Genomic DNA, 23,387 nt, shown 5'->3' with positions numbered 1-23,387 from the left:
AACAAGAGAAGAAAAACCTCAGTGTGGATAGAGGTGACAAGGGCGATGCATCAACTACCCACATTATTTCCAATTGTAGAAAGTTAAGATGCCAGTGATGTGAAAGGCAGAACACTCAACAAACCCAACAAGTGTTCCTATGAAAACACTGTGAGTTTAAAGTCAGCAATTCATCCAGCGATTAAGGTCACTATTTTTCAAGGATTTGTTAAAACCATGTTGAACAACGATTCCAATAGACTAGGGACTTATATGTTATTCATTGTAACAACACTAGGATATCTAGGCACTTATAAGACAGGAAAAGAAAAGGTTAAATTCTCCAAGGTTGTAACATATTAAACGTAAAAAAGGAAAAAATATATTTTACAAATGTTATGTGTGTGTTTGGGTGCATACACACAACAGGATAATTGCTACGGCTTCTCTATTGTCCTTTATGTTTTCACCTAAACCAGAAAAAGTGAAAGCATGTAATCATCTCAAATATATATATATATATATATATATATATATATGTGTGTATACATTTTTGCCTATCTATTAGCAGGCCAGGACATACTAATAAAAAATAGTGCTGAAATCTTCATAAATGTGGCAATGAGCAGCCAGATTGAAATTACTGCACAACCTCAGTGTCTTGGATTTTGGAAAGAAAATTTCTAATTATGACTTTGTCTTTAGGTAGCTAAATATAATGTCACATCAAGCAGTTTGATAATGGAGCAGACACTAGGTTTAGATAAAATGCTAAAACTAACAAAAAAATCTAATAAGTAAAGAACAATGTGGTAGGTCAGGAAATCAATTTTAGTAAGAATAATACATAATCCTTTTAAATTGTTCTAATTATTTTGTTTTTTTCTAACTATAAGCTTAATGTGCAAACAGTATGAAAATGTAGCAAATCAGATAGAAGAAAAAACTTTTATGGAATTAATATTTGATCCTTAAGTCATATATGTAATATTAGTTTCATTGTTTTTTTTAATGACATCTTAAGGGCATTTCTAGGACACATGTGCAGAACGTGCAGGTTTGTTACATAGGTATACATGTGCCATGGTGATTTGCTACACCTATCAACTCATCGTCTAGGTTTTAAGCTCTGTATGCATTAGGTATGTGTCCTAATGCTCCCCCTCCCCTTGTCCCTGCTCCCACAAAGGCCCCAGTATGTGTTCTTCCCCTCTCTGTGTCCATGGACATTCATTGTTTAACTGCCACTTATGAGTGAGAATATACGTTGTTTCGTTTTCTGTTCCTGTGTTAGTTTGCTGAGAATGATGGCTTCCAGCTTCATCCATGTCCCTGAAAAGGACATGAGCTCATTCTTTTTTATGGTTGCATAGTATTCCATGGTATATATGCGCCATATTTTCTTTATCCAGTCTATCATTGATGGACATTTGGGTTTGTTTGCTATTGTAAATAGTGCTGCAATGAACATATGTGTACATGTGTCTTTATAGTAGAATGAATTATAATCCTTTGTCATAAATAATTCTTATTACTTTGATATATACCCAGTTATGAGATTGCTGGGTCAAGTGGTATTTCTGGATCTAGATCCTTGAGGAATTGCCACACTGTCTTCCAGAATGATTCAACTAATTTACACTCCCACCAACAGTGTAAGAGCATTCCTGTTTCTCCCCAACCTTACCAACATCTGTTGTTTCCTGACTTTTAAATAATCACCATTTTAAATAGTGTGAGATGGTATCTCATTGTGGTTTTGATTTGCATTTTTCTAATGAGCAGTGATAATGACCTTTTTTTTTCATATGTTTGTTAGCCACATAAATGTCTTCTTTTGAGAGGTGTCTGTTCATATCCTTTGCCCACTCTTTGAGGTGGTTGTTTTTTTCTTGTAAATTTGTTTAAGTTCTTTGTAGATTCTGGATATTAGCCCTTTGTCAGATGGGTAGCTTGCAAAACTTTTCTCCTATTCTGTAGGTTGCCTGTTCACTCTGATGATAGTTTATTTTGCTGTGCAGAAGCTCTTTAGTTTGATTAGATCTCATTTGTCAATTTTGGCTTCTGTTGCGATTGCTTTTGGTGTTTTAGTCATGAAGTCTTTGCCCACACCTATGTCTTGAATGGTATTGCCTACGTTTTCTTCTAGGGTTTTTATGGTTTTAAGTCTTATGTTTAAGTCTTTAATCCATCTTGAGTTAATTTTTTTATAAGGTGTAAGGAAGGATCCAGTTTCTGTTTTCTACGTGTGGCTAGCCAGTTTTCCCAGCCCCATTTATCAAATAGGAACTCCTTTTTCCACTGCTTGCTTTTGTCAGGTTTGTTGAAGATCAGATGGTTGTAGATCTGAATGTTGTATCTGAGGTCTTCTGAGGTCTCTGTTCTATTTCATTGTTCTATATATATGTTTTGGTACCAGTACCATGATGTTTTGTTTACTGCAGCCTTGTAGTATAGTTTGAAGTCAGGTTGCATGATGCCTCCAGCTTTGTTCTTTTTGCTGAGGATCGTCTTGGCTATAGAGGCCCTTTTTTGGTTCCATATGAAATTTAAAGTAGTTTTTTTTTTTTTTTAATTTCGTGAAGAAAGTCAATGGCAGCTTGATGGGAATAGTATTGAATCTATAAATTATTTTGGGCCGTATGGCTGTTTTCACAATATTGATTCTTACTATCCATGAGCATGGAATGTTTTTCCATGTCTTTGTGTCCTTTCTTATTTCCTTGAGCAGTGGTTTATAGTTCTCCTCGAAGAGATCCTTCACATCCCTTGTATTCCTATGTGTTTTATTTTCTTTGTAGCTATTGTGAATAAGAGTTCACTCATGATTTGGCTCCCTGCTTGTCTATGATTGGTATATAGGAATGCTTGTGATTTTGCATATTGATTTTGTATCCTGAGGCTTTGTTGAAGTTGTTTATCAGTAAGGAGCTTTGGGGCTGAGATGATTGGGTTTTCTAAATATACAGTCATGTCATCTGCAAACAGAGACAATCTGACTTCCTCTGTCTTCCTATTTGAATATCCTTTATTTCTTTCTCTTGATTTATTGCCCTGGCCAGAACTTCCAATACTATGTTAAACAATAGCCTCAGTTTTGGGGCTGAGACAATTGAGTTTTCTAAGTATACAATCATGTCATCTGCAAAGAGAGACAATTTGACTTCCTCTCTTCCTATTTGAATGCCCTTTATTTTTTTCTCTTGCCTGCTTTCCCTGACCAGAACTTCCAATACTATGTTAAATAGGAGTGATCTTGTGCTGGTTTTCAAAGGGAATGCTTTCATGTTTTGCCCATTCTGTATGATAGTGGCTATGGCTTGTCATGAATAAATCTTATTATTTTAAGATATGTTACATCAATACTTAATTTATTTAGAGTTTTTAGAATGAATGGAAATTGATTTTTATCAAAAGCCTTTTCTGCATCTATTGAGATAATCATGAGGTTTGCCATTGGTTCTGTTTATGTGATGGATTACATCTACTGGTATTTTTGTTCATTTTAAAAATTAGAGACAGAAGTGTTTATTAAATAACAGTATTGTTCTAACCAGTTCTCTAGACATCTTTTAACAAAGCTATAAATTTTAGAACACTTTTTAGTAATCCAGATGTATAACACATACTTTATTTCAAGCAGACAAAGATGAATGGAGGTTATGGGATTTAAATATCATAACATAGCTATAGCCCACTTTTCCTTTCCTCCAACACAATGCGCAATGTATATTATTAATGAACGAGTAGAAATTTCAATGATAAAGATTTTAAAACTGTTTCTATGCTAGAATATTAGGATCTACCACTTGATTACTGAATGGAAATGATGTACTTTTTTTCTAACAAGACCAGCACTATGTAATAGAACTTTTTGCAGTGACAGAAGTGTTCTATAATTGATGCTGCTCAATACAGTAGCCACTAGCCATATATAGCTACTGAGCACTTGAGACATCATTTGTGCAACTGAGAGATTGAGTTTTACATTTTAGTTAATTTTCAATAATTTAAATTTAAATAATCACACATGACTACTAACTTATTGGACAATGCATACACAGACAATTATATTTTTCCATCAGGTAAAGTATATATTATTTGTATCTGAATAAATCTATCTACATGGAGATGATACTTTATGACTCCCCAGAAGTGATCAGAGCAATGATAACTGTCGGTTAATCTGAGTGCCTGTTTTGTTCTCACAAATCATGGGAAATTGACAAAGAACTGCATAACTCAAAGCATATTTTTTAATAGATGAATGTCTAGGTTGTTCATTCAATATTTGCATGAACATAAACAAAAATGTTTTAATTATAATAATCAAGGAATTATAACAATCTGAATGGTTTTATTTACCTCAGGATGTCTCTGCTCCCTTAACACACTAAAGGCACACAGTGGAGAGGAATACCTGTGTTTTCTAAACATTTTAGAATCTAAAGCCACTGTTGTAGTTTTCCATTAAGCCTCTCATAGGACCTGCTGTTATTTGGAACATAGTTTGAGATATGACTGATATTATTTCATTTCAGTCTATACTTCTTGAACTTAGATTGTTGTTTTAGCACTGAGGGCAATGAATGGTTGGTTTAGTGGCTTTTGCTACTAGTGTCATGATGGAGCAGGAAAAAAAAGACAACATGTTAAGAAATCTGAGTTATAGATCTGGCTCCGCTATTACCTACTATTATTAATTTGTGCAAACAACGTAAATGCTAAACATCAGTTTGATCATCCGTAAAATATAGGTGGAAATTTTGATAGTAAATTTATTTTCTCTAGGGCTTAGTATCTGACACCTTTATACTCATTTTTAAAATTTTTCTTTTATGAAGGCATAACCCCTAATATTACTTTGGAAACTATTAACCCCTCTTACTTCTTCTTCCCTATGATTTTAGTTCTTTGCACACTCTCTACAGTATAGAATAAAGGTAACAAAATCCTTTTCATTCTTCTTTTAATTACTATTCTAATCTTTTTAAAAATGGGGAAAACATATTCTAGCAACAAACTGATCTTTAGTTTCAAAATGCTGTTGTAAAGGATTAAATAATATCTTGCTATTTAGAGACTTAAACTGATGTCTTCTCAAATTAATTGGAAAATGTGTCATTCATTATAGAACATAACTAGATTCTATGTCTTTGAATATGAAAACTTTACTGCAAAACACTTGTCTAAAATTTTTGAGTATCCTCTCTTTCCATATTTTACAGCACTTCATTACAATTTTGGCAACATATAACATAGGTATAACACATTTTCTGTGATTAAAATATAAGACAAGGAAGTTAAGGATGAATCTATTATTCACTAACCAGTTCTTGTTTATAGGTATCATGTAGGGACAATGCATTGCACATATCCTCCCTCACAGCAATCTTGTGTGTTGTGTCCTGTGTTTGGGTTTCACAGATGAGAAAACGAAAGTCAGATCTTTCTCTAGAACACTAACTAATAATTTGTAGAGTGAGGATTCAAACAAGGTCTCTCTGGGGCCTGTAAACTTTAAATGGAAAGCTTTATACTATACTACACTGGAAAATAAAACAAGAAGAGATAAATTAGAGGAACAGAGAGGAAAGAGAGAGAGAGAGATTGGAATTGTGATGAACTTTAATACTCAGGAAAGTAAGGTTACTGACTGAAAAAAGAACCCCACATTTTGGATAAGTCTCTCCAGAAGTAACATCAGAAAGACACTTCTGTTAAAATGATTTCTATATGAAATAAGTTATCCCAGAAAAGACATAGGTGATAATCCTAGATTGGAGAAATGAAGCCCCAGTTCCCATATTTTACTCTGAATTTCTATGTTACATCAAAATAAAATCATCTATTATAAAGCACAGTTTCCTTGTATATATATTCAGATGTCTCTAAAGGCTTAAGCACAGCGAGACCTGTTGCGTCAAGAGATGCAAACTTACATTTTTGTTTGTTTGTTTGTAAAAGGTAAAAGTTAGGCAATCAGATTTTTTTTTTTTTTTTTTTGAGATGGAATTTTGCTGTTGTCATCCAGGTTGGAGTGCAATGGCGTGATCTCGGCTTACTGCAACCTCAGTGTCCAGGTTCAAGCAATTCTCCTGCCTCAGCCTCCCAAGTAGCTGGGGTTACAGGCACCCACCACCATGCCCAGCTACATTTTGTATTTTTAGTAGAGATGGATTTCACCATGTTGGCCAGGCTGATCTTGAACTCCTGATCTCGAACTCCTGATCTCGAACTCCTGATCTCAGGTGATCTGCCTGCCTTGGCCTCCCAAAATGCTGAGATTATGGGCATAAGCTAACACACTCGGCCCAGATTATGTTTTTGTTTCTCAAACACAATAAAAAAAATCCCATATTATTTAAAAGACAAACATCCAGAATTAGATGCAAATTCCACCTTGAGATTCCAATCAGAGATTCATTGAATTAGAAGGAATTAAAATCGTACTGTTAAGGACAATTGTTATTTTTCAGTCTTTCTGGGGAGTATCAAGATATCCTGCCACAAACTGAATGAAATTTAGAACAAACAGCATAATTTGTCTAGGCTGAAAATTAAGACAATTGGTGAACTGAGGCCTCGGGATAAAAGTAAGTAAATATATGCAGAATTTCCTACACCTTATAAACAGTGTTTATGTCACAAATTTATACGATGGAAATAATTTCTCTTGCTAATATGTAGCCTGTCCTAATGTCTTTATCATGAGAATAACAATCCCATGTTACCTTTATAGTTTTACCTAAAGTGTTAAAGCAGATTTTTTTTCTTGCTTTTCTGATGACATCTGTTAGATTTAACCTGCTATTCTTTATATTGTGCACATGGGGAAGTATGGTGTAGTAAGAAATAATGAAAAAAGTCAGGCAGCTCTTTACCAGGATATGTAATAATATTCTAGTAAAAATACCCCCTTTAAAATAATAGTTATTTTTAAAGTTTTTTTTTAAATGTAAGTTATTAGTCTCATAAAATGCAATATTTGGCCATTTCAGTGGTATGTTACATATTCAAATATGGTATTTGATCATGTCAGTGGAGTGGTATGAATTTTAATTCTCATTTTGACTAACAATTTATACTTATATTTTAGAGAAATTATGAAAAACTTGAGCCAATACTTACAGAGAAAAACTAAATAAATTTTTTGAAACATGGTAATTTATTAATGTTGAAAGAAATTGAGGCTTTACATATAAATATTTTACTAAAATGTGCGTCTTCTGTAAAGTCCTTACGGTCTTTTCTAGATTAATATCTTCATTTTAACACCTTTAGTTAAATAAAATATAATAAATTAAATAATAAATCTCCTGTGAAAGCAAATCTAATTGTTTCACAGTCAATACAACTTTCAATTTTTTTGCTATATTATATTTTGTATCATTTTTCCATGGGAACCCGTATTTTATTTGTAACAGGAAAGAAATAAATGCTTTGATTCACCTGCTTTCATATAGATATTACTATTCTTTAACCTCAACTTTCAAAAGATGCAAAGTGCACACAATTTTATTTTTAAAAATTACAAGAATTTTGTGTTATCTGAATGTTTTAGGCGATTTTTCTATAGATCTATAGTAAGTACAAAAGAGATCATTGGCACAGTCAGGGACCAGAGTATATAGCATAGATTGCAATTATATAAAGTTCAAAAATAGTCCAAATTCCTTTGTGGTATTAAGGAGGATGATTATTAATATGACTAAGGGGTGTAGCAACTAGACAAGGGCAAGAGAAGGGCTCCTGTATTACTGAAACTCTCAGGTGGTTTGATCTGAGTGTATGTTACATGTGTGTTATATTTGTCTTTTCCTGCTGTGTAACAATACCCCATTAGTGGTGTGATCCAACATAGATTTCTTATCATCCAGTTTCCTTAGGCCAGCAGGTCAGACACAGCTTAGTTCAGTCACTTCTCAGGGTCGTTTTTCCAGGTCTTGCTGCAGTCAAGGTGTTGGTTGGACTGTGTTCCTTTCTGGAGTTCAAGGTCCTCTTCCCAGGTCACATGGATGTTGCCAGCACCCAGTTCCTTGCAGATGTAGCATTCGGGTTTCCACTTTCTTGTTAAGGGTCAGTTGGAGGTTGCTGTCAGCAACAAAAAGCCACGCATAATTCCCAAAGGCCCTTGGAACATTGGTTCCTTGAATCTTTAGGGCAGTAGGAACATCTCCCTGACCTCGAAGCTCTCCTTTCGGGAAAGGTCTGGGCTCTCTTTAAAGGCTAATTTGATTAGGTTACTTCACCTGAAATAATCTCCTTTGGACTCATATTCAACCAATTTTGGACCTTAATATCAGCTTTGTCATTTAAAATAATGTATTCACAGGAGTGAATCTCTTCAAGTTGACAAGCCCTGCTTACACTCAAAGGAAGGTACATAGTTGTGGGGATCTTGGGGAACATCTTTTATTCTGCCTGCCACATTCATCAAGCTGTACATTTATGATTTATGCACATTTATGTCCATAATAGTCACCTAAAAAATAATCCCAAAAAAGTAGAAAATAAACTATCCAGGAAAGACAAAGAAGATAAAGAGAAAAGAAAACATGTCAGGATAATCATGAATGTATATTCATAAGACTAAATAAAAGACACTACATGCTAGCATTTAGAGACCAGGAGGTGAATTATTAGGAAAGATAAAGTTCCATAATGACAAAAATTTGAGGCAATGTTTTATTATGATAAGAATCATAGTGTTTGCTTTCATTTAACATAGAAAGTGACCCTAGAGTTTGTGTTGAAAGGAAGTTGTCTCCTCTGTATCTGCTTAAAGGAAGTATGCATGCCTAGATCAAATATTAACCACTGAAAATGAAAGAGTTGGAAGACTCAAGAAGGCAAATTCACTGAGTGGAATCAATTCTTCTGAGAAGTCAGTGATGATGGGATTTCAAAAATGACATTGAATTTGTCTAAATTTAATTGATAATCCTTGAAATGACAGATTCAATGAAGTGGAAAAAAATACACTAATTTAAAAGGAATCCTTTCATTTGCAAAGGCAGATCAAAATTTAGTCTCTTAAATGTTCATTCATAATTGTACTATTTTAAAAATGCTAAAATAAGAAAGTAAAAGAAAAAACCCTCCAACAGAGAAGTGATACCTGAACCTATGGTGTATCTGAAAAACAGAATATTACAGTAAATTTTAGAAAGGTTACTTTTACAATCATATAATACTTGTCATGAAAGCATAGTGTACATAGTTCATAGATTTAATATTTTTAATTATAAAAAATGTATTGTGGAGAATATGAGAAAAATAATTTTGTATTTGTATTTTTTTAAATGTTGCAAAATAATAGGTAAGTATAAAGTAAGGGAAAAATAAGTAACTGTATAAAACAGTAAATTTCAGTCATCAGAAGATAAATTATAGAGAGCCTTCAGGAATTAAAAGAAGAGTTAAATGAAAGTGATTCTCAGAGCAGGCTAAACAAACATTGCCAATAGCCAATGAGGGTACTTCTCTAGTCTAGAAAAGAATAGCACAAGCAATGAGATGCCAACTCCATCGTTTAATCATTGAGAATATATCTGTCTATATAACACTTAGAATGGAGGAGTAGGTAAAATTCTTCCCATTTGTACATATCTTTTTAAATCAAAAGCGTATTCTTTGCAAATATCTGGTATTCTCTCAACAGTCCTAAATAATAAGAAAAGTAAAAGAATGATTTGAGCACCTCATGTTTTTAAGTGACATTTTCCATATTACACAGAATATTATATTTAAAAAGTTCAAATAAACTTGATGCCTCTTCACATCTCATGCCTGATTTGCAACAATTTGTTTCATATTGCAATTTCTTGAAAGTGATCCAGTTTTCAATATTTTAACAGAAGAATGGGCCATTGTCACTCTAATTTTCTACGTTGATCTTTCTTGCTAGTATTAGGCCACATTTCCACATGTTCTGTAATATCAGTAACTTGCACGTATGATAAATCCACTCTTCACCAAAGAATTTCTCACAATATTTAAAAGAATGACTTAAGAATTCCTTTGAAGAATAATGCAGTCTTTGATTATTTTTAACTTTCCCTTAGCTTTACTTTATTTCCCCTTTCTCTTAATATTTCAATACTTTGAGAATGAACTGAATCTGAATGTGTAAAAGAAATCAGATGCAGAATTTTGTTTAAATTAGCAGTGATATTGTGGATTGAGCAGTAAATATGGATAAGAATGATTAAGTATCTAGCTAATCAAATAATGTATTAAATACTACATAGGCTTATATATGGCCTAGGAAATTGCTGTAGCCTTGAATACTTCTGCATGCATAATTATTAAAAATAAGGAACTTCCATCAAATACATTTAATAAAGAACTATCAGGAAAAGGAATTTTAACTCTAACAGCCTATGCCAGCATAATTTTCGATGTTGCCTCAATTTGCTAAGAATAATAATGATTTTAATTGAGCCAATTATTTATGTAGAAAAAAACAGTTCAAAGTGAAAACTAGGTTTTCTTTATCCTTCATTTTGTGGCTAAAATCAGCTAAGGAATTAACTCAGGAATTGACTGAAAATAAACAAAAAATGAAGCTTCTTTCCTCAAATCAGCATCACTTGATTGATTGGGGATTTGTAATGAGTTATAAAACCTTTCTTCTCTAGGTCACTGATACAAATACTATCACGATAAAGCATGACCTAAAGTTGCTGTAATTTGATGGATATTCAGTGACCCATGAGAATTTGCTAGTGGTCTGATTTCAAGTTCTGGAAGGAAAATTGCCATATCTTAAACTCGTGCTTGTGACAGTTATATAATTTAATGCATTAGCCTTTAACAAGTAGCCCTTTGGACTGAACTATCTGCCTCTAATACAGTAAGCCCCACAAAAAATTATATTAGGTATTTATGTACTTGCACATCTTATTGCACGAATAGATATATCACTCTATGATTTGTCCTAATTCAAATAGTATTTAAATGGGTTTTTGTCATTTTAAAAAATAATACAATAAAATGGGGCTAATACATTAATTAGTAAAGCAATAGAGGAATACTTTTGCTATGTTTTTCACATGGTAGCATTAGAATATAGCCTAGTTGGAAGTTTGTCACCATTTATTCTTCAGCTAAAAGTATCAGGGCAAGCTAAGCATCTTGACATATTCGTTTAACCTCTGCTTTGTATCTAAAAGCTGAACATTTATCAACCTCCAGGGCCTCAGCTCTTTGAATTGCTTAGAGTGAGCATCTGTATTCAAACATATGCTGTGGATAAGGAAGGTATTTTAGCCAGTTTGGTTTAGCAGCTGTTCTGTAAAAGTGAGATGAGTAATTTAATAAGCAACTCTCCTTGACTCTGATACTCTTCCCCCAGTGTATGCCAACCTCAGCCAGAAATGCAGCCTAAAAAGGGTTCACTACTTGTGCAACATAAAGACAGGATAATGATTTATGCAGAGGACCATCTTCCAGGCGCTGACAAGTGCTTACTGTTCTACACAAGTCATCACTGCTGCTCTAAAGAGAACAGATGGCTTTGCACACACAACTAACAAAGAAGGAATTCTGCACAGATAGCATGAAACTTCACCACTTTTCTGAACACATCTTTTCATAACCAAGCAATAAAATGAACATGCCAAGCACACATTGCCAAAATGCAACAAATGTGGACCTTGGCCTTGCTCCTAGGAAAACATCATACAGGGCAAAAGATATCTTAAGAAATAGATAAGAGCAAACTACCACATTTGTTATTGCCTGTATTATACCAAATAGATATTCCCACAACATGAAATCAAAGTAAACCCTTGGTGGAATTGGAAGATGTTTACTGTAAAGCTATCAATGCAAGAAAAAAATTCTAGATTTGATGTGATTCCTACTGATTTCTTCATTCATAAAATGTTTCAGAATTTACTTAGAAAAGTATAGCAGTTATATATTTTGGAAAATACAAACAGAAATAATAGACAACATCTTGATTAGCAATGATTTTTTTTTAATGTTTTATGTAGTAATTGTATGTAATAATTGTTCAGGGAGTATACTCCCAAACAGTTACCCAAAAGACTGTGCTCTTAATATATCAATTAATTTTTGTTATATTTTACCTTACAGCTTATTTAGTATAATGGGCTTTATAAAATATTTGTGCATTTATAGGTAGACATATAACTGATTCAGAATGCATATTTATTAACAACTGGATCTTGGGGAAGTTAGTGTAGGTAGCATAACCAATTGAAGGCCAATTTGGCAATGCATCATACATCTCCATTGGAAGAAACAAACAACCAAAATATGCATCTATTTGCAATTGGAAATGTTGAAGTTTCTGTATTACATTGTTAAAAAGAATATTGGACAGTATAGCTGTGGTTTAAAGTGTGGCATTTTGCTGAGCTTTCAATTATTGCTGCCATATCTTTTGACCTCTACTGTACAACACACAGTATATGGAACAGTGATTTTGGCATCACCAAGGAACTTTGTAGAAATTCCTACTTTGGTGAGCCAACCAGTACCTGCTAAATCCGAATCTGCATTTTATCAACATACTTGGCTGGTTTGCATGCACATTAAAAATCTGGAAGCACTGCTCTAACCCACTGGTTTCAACCATGACTTTAAGAAGAATCTGAGGAACATTGAGAAAGGAACTGTGCCTGTGAATCATTCCCTGGCTGATACATCAGTCTGTAAAATAAGTGTGAACAATACAGTTAAGGCCTCTGCTCCTTTTAAAAATACAGTCTAGTATTTCGACCCTCAGGTACATGTGAGTCCGTATGTGTGTCAAGATCAAAAATAACCACCAATAGACATTACAAATAATTGTATTTAATGTCTACATTTTAAAAGCCAAGTGGCTTTGTTGAAAATATGAGAACGTGTTTGATTTGGATCATGATCCCTTTTATTGAACAAAAATTCTGAAATAGCTCTCTTATTCTCGGCCTGCTTAACAGTAAAAAGAAACATTTAAGATATCTAAGCCACAAATTGATCTGTATGCCATTATTTCTCCAGTCTCTATTTTTGTCAATATGTAAAAACATCCTTTGGTGGATATTTAAAACATTTTATCTCTGTTTGTCAATACAAGTAAATATATGGAAGTCTTCATGAAATTGGATAAGTAAGCTGGCCAGAAAAACAATACAGAACAGAACAGAACAAAGCAAAACCTCATAGATATCAAGAAACCAGGGAGGAGTCCTGAAATACATTTGAAAAAAATTTGAAATAACTGTTGATGTGTAACTGCAGATACGTTGTTCACATTCACAGCAGTCTGATCTGTGATGCTTAATAAAACAAAAATGTCATCTGCTATGAAAACAATGCCATCATCTTTGAAATTCAACTATTATTGTTCATGTTGAATTAACTAGATTATAAATCCATCAAGTGATTGACATTCTGGGATACGGGTGCTAGTAACATTATTTTTTAAATATTTAAATTCACACATATGAATGTAAAGGTATAATGTACCTGTATGTGTATATGTGAACCTTAAACAAAAACCATGACCAATATTTTATCTGTAACTGGAAATATAAATTATAAAATCTAAGCAGTTGTCTGTGCGTTACCCCTTAATGTTTGTCGACAGAGTTGCAGTCAATTCTTTTTCCATTTCAATCACTGGCATACATAACCTAAAAATCACTTTAGGCAAATGTTTATTTATGCTAGTTGGAAGTCTTCCTATGAAATGAAGGAGCTGGTTTTGAAGCTTCTCTGTACTGCTTAAATATTCTGGAGCGGGGGTTAATTTTAGTCCTGACAACTGCAATGGTCCTGCTGTGACTTCTTCAATGTAACCATAGAGTGCCTCGTCACCTGTAGCCTTCATTGACCCACTCTGCATTTCATACTCACCCCACTATTCCACAGATGCCATTTCTCCATTTTTAGATCCTATACAATAGTTGGTAATTTAATTTCTGATTGTAAATATAACCTTTCCAGGTATGATTGTTCCCATCTCTCAGATAAGCTGAGGAAGTATAGTCACATTTCAGTGGGTCAGGTCAGACAGAATGCTGACAAATTTCTCCTAGTCCCCTCTGCAGCTAAAGTCATGTAGAAGCTGACAAAGCTTCCCAAACCCAGAATTTATTTATTCCCCTGTCAGGAAGTGTTGATTTAGCACAGGGCCAAACTTTCTCATGTATTGTTAAATAGGTTTGAGTCACAAGATGGAGAGATGATGGATACTGAACTCCCAACACTAGGGTTTGTGTGATGTATTGGTGACAGGAAAGGTACTTGGTCTTTAGAATTAAGTAACTTGTAAGTGGTAGACAAAAGTATAGTGATCCAGTTCAAAGGATTTAAGAGGACATAAGATTTACTGCCATTCCCCTGATATAGAAGTGAAGACTGTTTGAATTAGGATTATTTTAAAACCTGACATTGTAAAAAATAGTAACTGGTCAAATATTATTTGACCTTGGTGCCTTATGTACAACTGTCAGCTCATTAGAACATGATGATGGTTGTGGTATTTTGCATCTTAATTAAACTTATTTCATTACAGAAAACGTGTGGCAAGAATCGCATCTCCTCAAAGCCATTTTCTACTTTGGGCTGTCCTATGTCTAGATCCTAGAATTGTGGTTGGAACCTAATAGGCAGTCACTAAATATTTACTGAACAATGTGTCTCCAGGTGGTAATAATTATTATGGATTCTATGTATGCTTCAGACAGTTTCTTCTAATAAAAGCCTTATACTTAATGCTTTAATTATACTTAAAGTGTATGCATAAGCCTTATACTTATATTTAAGGCTTTTATTCCTTCATCTCCTAGATCTGAGGAGAACACAGGGAACTTAACCTTTGGAATTCTATTACAACTGCAGAGTTAAACTGTATCAGGGTGGTAACATTGTACTTCATCTCACAATAAATGAAGCTAGTTCTCAATTTATCCACCATAAGAGAACAAGGTACTTGACTTCACAAACACCACTTAATCAACTGTCAGGCTGACAGGCTCCCCCTGAAAACTTTAATTTTAATATTCAATGTTCTCTCAGACAAATACAAGTATTTTTATATGAGTAACTGTGATACTTAAGTTTGTGTGTCAACTTGATTAGGTTGTAGGTTGCCCAGATATTTGGTTAAATGTCTGGATGTTTCTGTGAGGCTGTTTCTGGATGAGATTAATATTTGAATCAGTAGACCCAGTTAGGCACATTGCCTTTCCCAATACAGGTGAGCCTCTTACAATCCACTGAAGGCCTGAATACAATAAAAGACTGAATAATAAAAATTATTTCTGTCCATCTGGCTGCCTTTGATCTTGGATATAGCCTTCTTCTTTCACACTCAGACTCAGATTGAAACTACATCATTGGCTTTACTGGTTCTCATACCTTAAGATCAAGGACAGTTATATCCTTAACTTTTTTGAGTCTGAATTCCTCAGCTTCCATAACCATGTGAGCCAATTCCTTATAATAAATTCATACATATATACAAAAAAGATGGACTTATGGGATATTTAATTAAACGATTTTCAACTCTCTAATGATGCAAAAGCAATCTACTTTCAGTAGAAATCGTACTGGGAGTACCCATATGATATCGTTTGGCTGTCTGTCCCCACCCAAATCTCCGGTTGAATTACGATCTTCAGCGTTGGAGGAGGGCCTGGTGGGAGGTGATTGGATCATGGGGCCAGATTTCTCCCTTGCTGTTTTCAGGATAGTGAGTGAGTTCTCATGAGATTTGTTTTTTTAAAAATGTGTGTAGCACCTCCCTCTTCTCTCTCTCTCTCTCCTGCTCTGCCATGGTAAGACCTGCTTTCTTCCCCTCACCTTCCACCATGATTGTAAGTTTTCTGGGGCCTCCCAGCCATGCCTCATGTACAGTCTGAGAACTGTGAATCAATTAAACCTCTTTTCTTCATGAATTACCCAGTCTCAAGTAGCTCTTTATAGCAGTGTGAGAATAGACTAACACACCATAAAAATCATTTTATTTTTCACTTTTAGTACAGTTTTCAACAAATTACATGAGATATTCAGCACTTTATTGTACAATAGGCTTTATGTGACATGATTTTGCCCAACTGTAGACTAAGTGTCTGAACACATTTAGGTAGACTAGGCTAAGCTATGATGTTCCATAGTTTAGGTGTGTTAAATATATTTTTGACATGATATTATCAATTTATGATGAATTTGACAGGACATAACTTCGTGGTAAGTTAGGTAGTGTATACATAAATTCAAGTGTTTCTGCTCCTCTGGAGAAACCTGACTAATACCATAATCAGAGATAAATCCCACTACTTTTGTAAAGAGAAATGAAAATACCTGCTCGAAGTGATTTATGGAAACTAATAACAAACAGAGGAAACTAGCAAAATGAGAGAATAAAACAAAAGGACATACAGTTCTTAAAAAGTTTTTTTGTTATTTACTGTACTTTAAAATTGCCATCAGTTAAAAAGCATAACTTCAAATAATAGTTATTTTTAAAACTCTCATAATGTTTGTTATTCTGCATACACACTGATACAAAATACAGCTCTTGGAAAAAATGCTTAAAATCTGTCAGAATCAATGTTTTTTTTTTTTTTTCACAGATATATTTCCTTGTTTATTTTTTTTTAAAGCATAGCAGTAGCCCAAGAAAAACACATTTTTTTTTTTTTTTTTTTTTTACATGAAAGCTCATTTTACATTGTTTGAAGAAATAGTACTATTAGAATTTTAGGTGAAATCTAAGTCCCTACACCAGTCTGAAGAGAACAATAAATAATATATTACACTTGGCTTTACACTTGCCAAATTCAAGTTTCTGGGTTTAATATTGTGAACAATAGAATATAAAATGTTCTGCCTTTAGGGCAATAGCTTTTATTTATTATCATTATTATTATTATTATTTTTGAAATGGAGTTTTCCTGTAGTTGCCCAGGCTGGAGTGCAATGGTACGATCTTGGCTCACTGCAACCTCTGCCCACCGAGCTCAAGGAATTCTCCTGCCAGATAGTATCTTTTAAAAATCAGGATGTCTCATTTCTTAAATGCCATTCATCCTGTGTGTGTGTGTGTGTGTGTGTGTGTGTGTGTGTGTGTAAAACAAACACTCTGGAATGTACTGTGATATATATCAGTGGCTTCTTGATAAAGTTACTGAAGTGTACACTGTGTTAAATTGTTAGATGTCTCTGCTATTCTATTATTTTGATATGCTTTAAAGAATATCTGCTATGTGTTGCCAATTAATAGAGAGGCAACTCACACACAAGCACTGCTATCAGGAGCAAGTTTTCATGTCATTTTCTGTTAAAATATTTTCTGACTTACTTGAGATCTTTGCTGAAGTATTTGGTGAGTATAAAAAAACTAAATGAGGCCTGGCACAATGGCTCACGCCTGTAATCCCAGCACTTTGGAAGGCTGAGGTGGGTGGATCACCTGAGGTCAGGAGTTAAAGATCAGCCTGGCCAACAGTCTCTACTAAGTACAAAATTAGCCAGGTGTGGTGGCCCATGCCTATAATCCCAGCTACTTGGGAGGCTAAGGCAGGAGAATCATTTGAACTTGGGAGTCAGAGGTTGCAGTGAGCTGAGATCGTGCCATTGCAGTCCAGCCTGGGCGATAAGAACAAAAGTCTATTTTAAATAAAAGAATTTTTTAAAAATTAAATGAATGATTTATAATCCTTTGGGTATATAGGCAGTAATGGGATTGCTGGGTCAAATGGTATTTCTTGTTCTAGATTCTTAAGGAATCGCCACACTGTCTTCCACAATGGTTTAACTGATTTACACTCCCACCAACAGTGTAAAGCATTCTTATTTCTTCAATCTTCTCCAGCATCTGTGGTTTCCTGACTGTTTAATGATCCCCATTCTAACTGGGATGAGATGATAACTCATTATAGCTTTGATTTGCATTCTCTAATGACCAGTGATGAAGAGCTTTTTTTTTTCATTTGTTTGTTGGCCACATAAATGTCTTTTGAAAAGTGTCTGTTCATATCCTTCACCCACTTTTTGATGGGTTTATTTGTTTCTTTCTAATAAATTTGATTAAGTTCCTTGTAGATTCTGGATAGTAGCCCTTTGTCAGATGGATAGAGTGCAAAAATTTTCTCCCATTCTGTAGGTTGTCTGTTTACTCTGATGATAGTTTATTTTGCTGCGTAGAAGCTCTTTAGTTTGGCTAAATTCCATTTGTCAATTTTGACTTTTGTTGCAATTGCTTTTGGTGTTTTAATCATGAAGTCTTTGCTCATGGTTACGTCCAGAATGGTATTGCCTATGTTTTCTTCTAGGGCTTTTATGGTGTGAGGTCTTATGTTTAAATCTTTAATACACCTGGAGTTAATTTTTGTATAAGGTGTAAGGAATAGGTCCAGTTTCATTTTTCTGCTTATGGCTAGCCAGTTTTCCCAACACCACTTATTAAACAGAGTGTCCTTTCCCCATTGCTTGCTTTTTTCAGGTTTGTCAAAGGGCAGATGGTTGTAGATGCGTGGAATTATTTCTGAGGCCTCTGTTCTGTTCCATTGGTCTATATATCTGTTTTGGTACCAGTACCATGCTGTTTTGTTTACTGTAGACTTCTAGGATAATTTGAAGTCAGATAGTGTGATGCCTCCAGCTTTGTTCTTTTGCTTAGTATTGTCTTGGCTATAGAGGCCCTTTTTTGGTTCCATATGAAATTTAAAGTAGATTTTTTTCTAATTCTGCAAAGAAAGTCAATGACAACTTGATGGGAATAACATTGAATCTATAAATTACTTTGGAGAGTATGAACATTTTCACAATATTGATTATTCCTATCCGTGAGCATGAAATGTTTTTTCCATCTGTTTGTGTCCTCTCTTACTTCTTTGAGCAGTGATTTGTAGTTCTCCTGGAAGAGGTCCTTCATATTCCTTGTAAGTTGTATTTCTAGGTATTTTATTCTCTTTGTAGCAATTGTGAATGGAAGTTTGCTCATGATTTCACTCTCTGTTTGTCTATTATTGATGTATAGGAATGCTTGAGATTTTTGCATGTTGATTTTGTATCCTGAGACTTTGCCATAGTTGCTTATCAGCTTTTGGGGATGAGACGACAGGGTTTTCTAAATATACAATCATATAATCTGCAAACAGAGGTAATTTGACTTCCCCTCTTCCTATTTGAATACACTTTCTTTCTTTCTCTTGCCTGATTGCCCTGGTCAGAACTTCCAATACTATGCTGAATGGGAGTGGTGAGAGAGGGCATTCACACATGTGTTTATTGCAGCACTATTCACAATAGCAAAGACGTAGAACCAACCCAAATGCCCATCAATGATAGACTGGATAAAGAAAATGTGGCACATGTGCACCATGCAATACTATGCAGTCATAAAAAGCATGAGTTCATGTGCTTTCCAGGGACATGGATGAAGATGGAAGCCATCATTCTCAGCTAACTAGCACAGGAACAGAAAACCAAACACCATGTGTTCTCTCCCATAAGTGGTAGTTAAACAATGAGAACATATGGGTACAGGGAGGGGAACATCACACACCAGGGCCTTTCAGGGGGCTGGGGAGCAAGGGGAGGGATAGAATTAGGAGAAATACCTAATGTAGATCTCAAGTTGATGGGTGCAGCAAACCACCATGGCATGTGTATACCTATGTAACAAACCTGCACATTCTGCACATGCATCCCGGAACTTAAAGTAGGGAAAAAAAAGAATTAAGAAGATTTAAAAGTCGACATATTGAGCAGAATAAATAATAACAAATATTTTCATCAAAAAAATTAAAAGATGAATTTAAGTCTGTTACAATGCACCCTTCATCATACCTCAGATTCATAAAAGATAAATCTGATAATGTGCTTTCTCTAATGGAAGGTCATTTTTACTAGAAAATTGAAAAGTACTATGATAATTGGTTAATTCAGTTCACATGTTTTGGAAGAAAATAGATTGGCATTAACAGTAATTATTCTTCAGATAGTTGTATCTATCTATCCGCACATATATACACTTTCTTAAAACTAACTCAGTCCTATTTTCTTTCGTATCGCAGTGTGGCAGTATTTTTACAGAGTTTTTGTTAATTCATGTGTTTATTTCAGGTCATATGTTGCTGAGATGACTTATAACTTTTCACTCTTACTGCCAAACTTAGTTTTCAGAATTTTTTTCCACTTTATCGTTGCTAGGTTTTAACAACTGAAGTTATGTTCATCTCTGTGTGGGAATGTCTGTTGTTCATTCAGCACTGTTTTCACTCCCTCCTACACTCTTCCCTGGGGAACACAGGATAATCCCTTTTAGTTGTGCTGTAGGTTAAGCTTTGGTGATGAAAGACATTGAAAGCCATTATTCCTGTGGGGCATGGTGGCTCACACCTGTAACCCCAGCAATTTGGGATCCCAAGGAGGGTTAATCACGTGAGGTTGAGAGTTGGAGACCCACCTGACCAACATGGTGAAACCCCGTCTCTACCAAAAATACAAAAATTAGCTGGGCATGGTGGTGGGCGCCTGTAATCCCAGCTACTTGGGAGGCTGAGGTGGGAAAATTGCTTGAACCTGGGAGGCAGAGGTTGCGGTGAGCTGAGATTGTGTCATTGCACTCTGGGAGACAGAGCAAGACTCTGTCTCAAAAATAAAAAAGAAAATGGAAAGCCATTATTGTTTAGTGGGTCTCCAGGTAGGTAGGTACTAGGACATCTATAGACATTAGATGGAAGTTGTTGCTCTCTGTTTCCAGATAAGCAAACTGTTCATTTTGGCTCTACCAGCAGGTGAGATAATACACTATGTGTTTCTCGGGACTTGGATTCCCCAGCTCTTCCTAAATACCATGTAAGCTTCTAATTCTTTGTATTATATTTCTTCCTATTAAATACATTGAGAGTGTTATTGGTTTGGCTGGCCTATATATTGCCTGCTTTAATATTTACATATAGGCTTGAGATCTAATATCTTATTATCCTTCACATTAGCATGAATCAGGCTTCAGATATCTTTGCTTCTTGCTTTTTCTACTTATGATCCATGTTTTTGATGGCTAGCTATGATATCTTGACAAATGGTAAAATTACCAAATGCCTGTAATAGAATGGTTAAATTTAAGTCTCGTGGTCTGAATTTCAATTGAGGTGCCAATATCCTTTATGAGAGTCCAAAATAGACAAATCAATATGCATAGTTAACAACAACAACAAACCACATCCAAACTTATTGCATGACTCTTAAGCATTTGTTTCTCTTTCAACTAACATTTAAAAAATCAGAAAAGCTGAATGGTTTTGGGAGGCTGTTTTGCAGAAAGAAATACTGTTATTTCCATCTCATCTCCCAGGAAGGAGAAGGGAGTGCTACTCCCACCTTCAGTTAAAGGGCTGTGGGATTCTCTAGAGCTTCAGTGGCTGTATCTGCTTTTGGGATCATTCTGGTCTGTAGGCTTCTCGTATAGCAGGGTCAAGAAAATCTTAGTACCCTGGACTGCCCTGATATTCCAGAGTGGTGAGACAAAAGGTGTATTTTTCTCATTATTCAGATACATGTCATGTAGGAGGGAGTAATCCGGCCAGCAGTTGCCTCCTTTCCTGTCCGATAAGGCTGCCTAGATATAACATTAGGAGAAATACCTAATGTAGATGACAGAGGGATGGATGCAGCAAACTACCATGGCATGTGTATACCTATGTAAAAATACTGCACGATCTGCACATGTGCCCGATAACTTATAGTATAATAATAGTAATAACAACAATAATAAGAAAAAGAAGCTGCAGGTGACTACCAGATGCCTAGGGCTAAGGAGTGTTGTATGGATCCACTTTTAGTAAAGACGCAGAGATGTTTCCATTCAAAATGAGATAACTGCTGGAGAGAGGAGCCTGAGAAATTTCAAAAGAAATGTTTGCCAGATTCTGAGAGAGTGCAGCAGATTCATAATGGCACCCAATCAAATAAAATGTTCCCTGACCCCTTCCCTGCAGCTGTTCCCACTCAACAAACACTGGTCCACACATACACTAGCTAGTTAATTTTGAGAGAGGGAGTGGACAAAAAGGAAAATGAATGCAAGCAGTTGAAATCAAGAGTCTGACCCTTAAATTTTCTTGTCTTATGCAATAGTCTTTCAAATTCAATCAAGTACTTATCTTAAAAGGGAGGAAGATTTTAGATTAAGGAAGATTCATACTATTGATTAACATCTTGGATTGGACATTTAATATACTGAAATCAGATGTGTTGAGACAATGAGAATAATATATTTGTTTATTTCCTATAAGAGAGCAGAAAGAACAATCAATCTCTAGCAGTTTCCATGAAGGAGCAAGTCAGATTATATTCACCAAATACTGTTTAAAGTGATGATGGGAGACAAAGTTTAGTTGAAGTTTAGATCACAATTTTTATCTAAGTACAATTTAGTTATGTGTTTTACATCCATAATAACAGATATAAGCATACTATTAAAGAGTGAACAACTAAAAAATGCAAATAGTTATCAGAATTCTCTGTTGAATCTTGATTCAATCCCTTTTTTGGTCTTCAAAAGAGAAAAATTAATCAGTTATATTTAAGAAGAGTTACCCTCTGAAAGCAGGTTATATTATTTTCTTCTATGTCATCTTGTACGAAGGAGCTCCAAGTGGAGGGGTCTAATAGATGGATCTCCTTATTTTCTTAAATAAAGAAAAATAAACCAGTGATTTGGAATCAGGCAGACAAAACTCTGAGTAGTTATTTACATAATGAAGTTTTCAAGTTTCACTTTCTTAAACTAAAATTGGGCAAGGAAGACGGTGAGAAAGAGAACCAATATTATCTTGAGAGTTAAATTAGCCACTCTCTTATAAAATTCTCAAAATAAAAATGAATTTTAAGTTCTTTCTACTTTATCTTCCAGTCACACATAAACTGACAATGGAGTTTCTTTTAATTTGAATTGTACACATCACATTCTGGTGCAGTTTAACATTTAGATAGGGAGTAGATCCCCATCTATCTTTAACGCATGGAAAATAAGACACCATAAGTAGCTACTGCTGAATTAACTGGAGGAGAATTGGGCTACAGATATTTCATAAATTGTAAATTTTAAAAAGACTTCAATATAAAACTAAAGCAAGACTTAAACTAAATCGAACATACGTTAATCACTTTGGTGTGTCAAAAGAAACTGAATATTTGATCTGAAAGACACAATTACCCATATGTCAGTCTAACAATAATAATTAATAGTAATTAGAATATTAATCAATAGCAAATACTAGATGTATAGCAGTGCCAATGATTTTGGTGTTCTCAGTTCCTGAAGATGCATCCTTCTCTTCTTTTTCCCTAAATAAGTGAAACTGGAAAAATAATGCATTCTACTTTTTCCCCCCTAAATCTTATCATAGGAAGCCACTAAATGTTAAATGTAT

This window comes from Aotus nancymaae, unplaced genomic scaffold (assembly GCF_030222135.1).
Source record: "Aotus nancymaae isolate 86718 unplaced genomic scaffold, 86718_ANA_hifiasm-v0.15.2.pri h1tg000022l_1, whole genome shotgun sequence".
NCBI lineage: Eukaryota > Metazoa > Chordata > Mammalia > Primates > Aotidae > Aotus > Aotus nancymaae.
The sequence above is the reverse complement of the archived record's forward strand: the minus strand, read 5'-3'. Positions refer to the sequence as shown.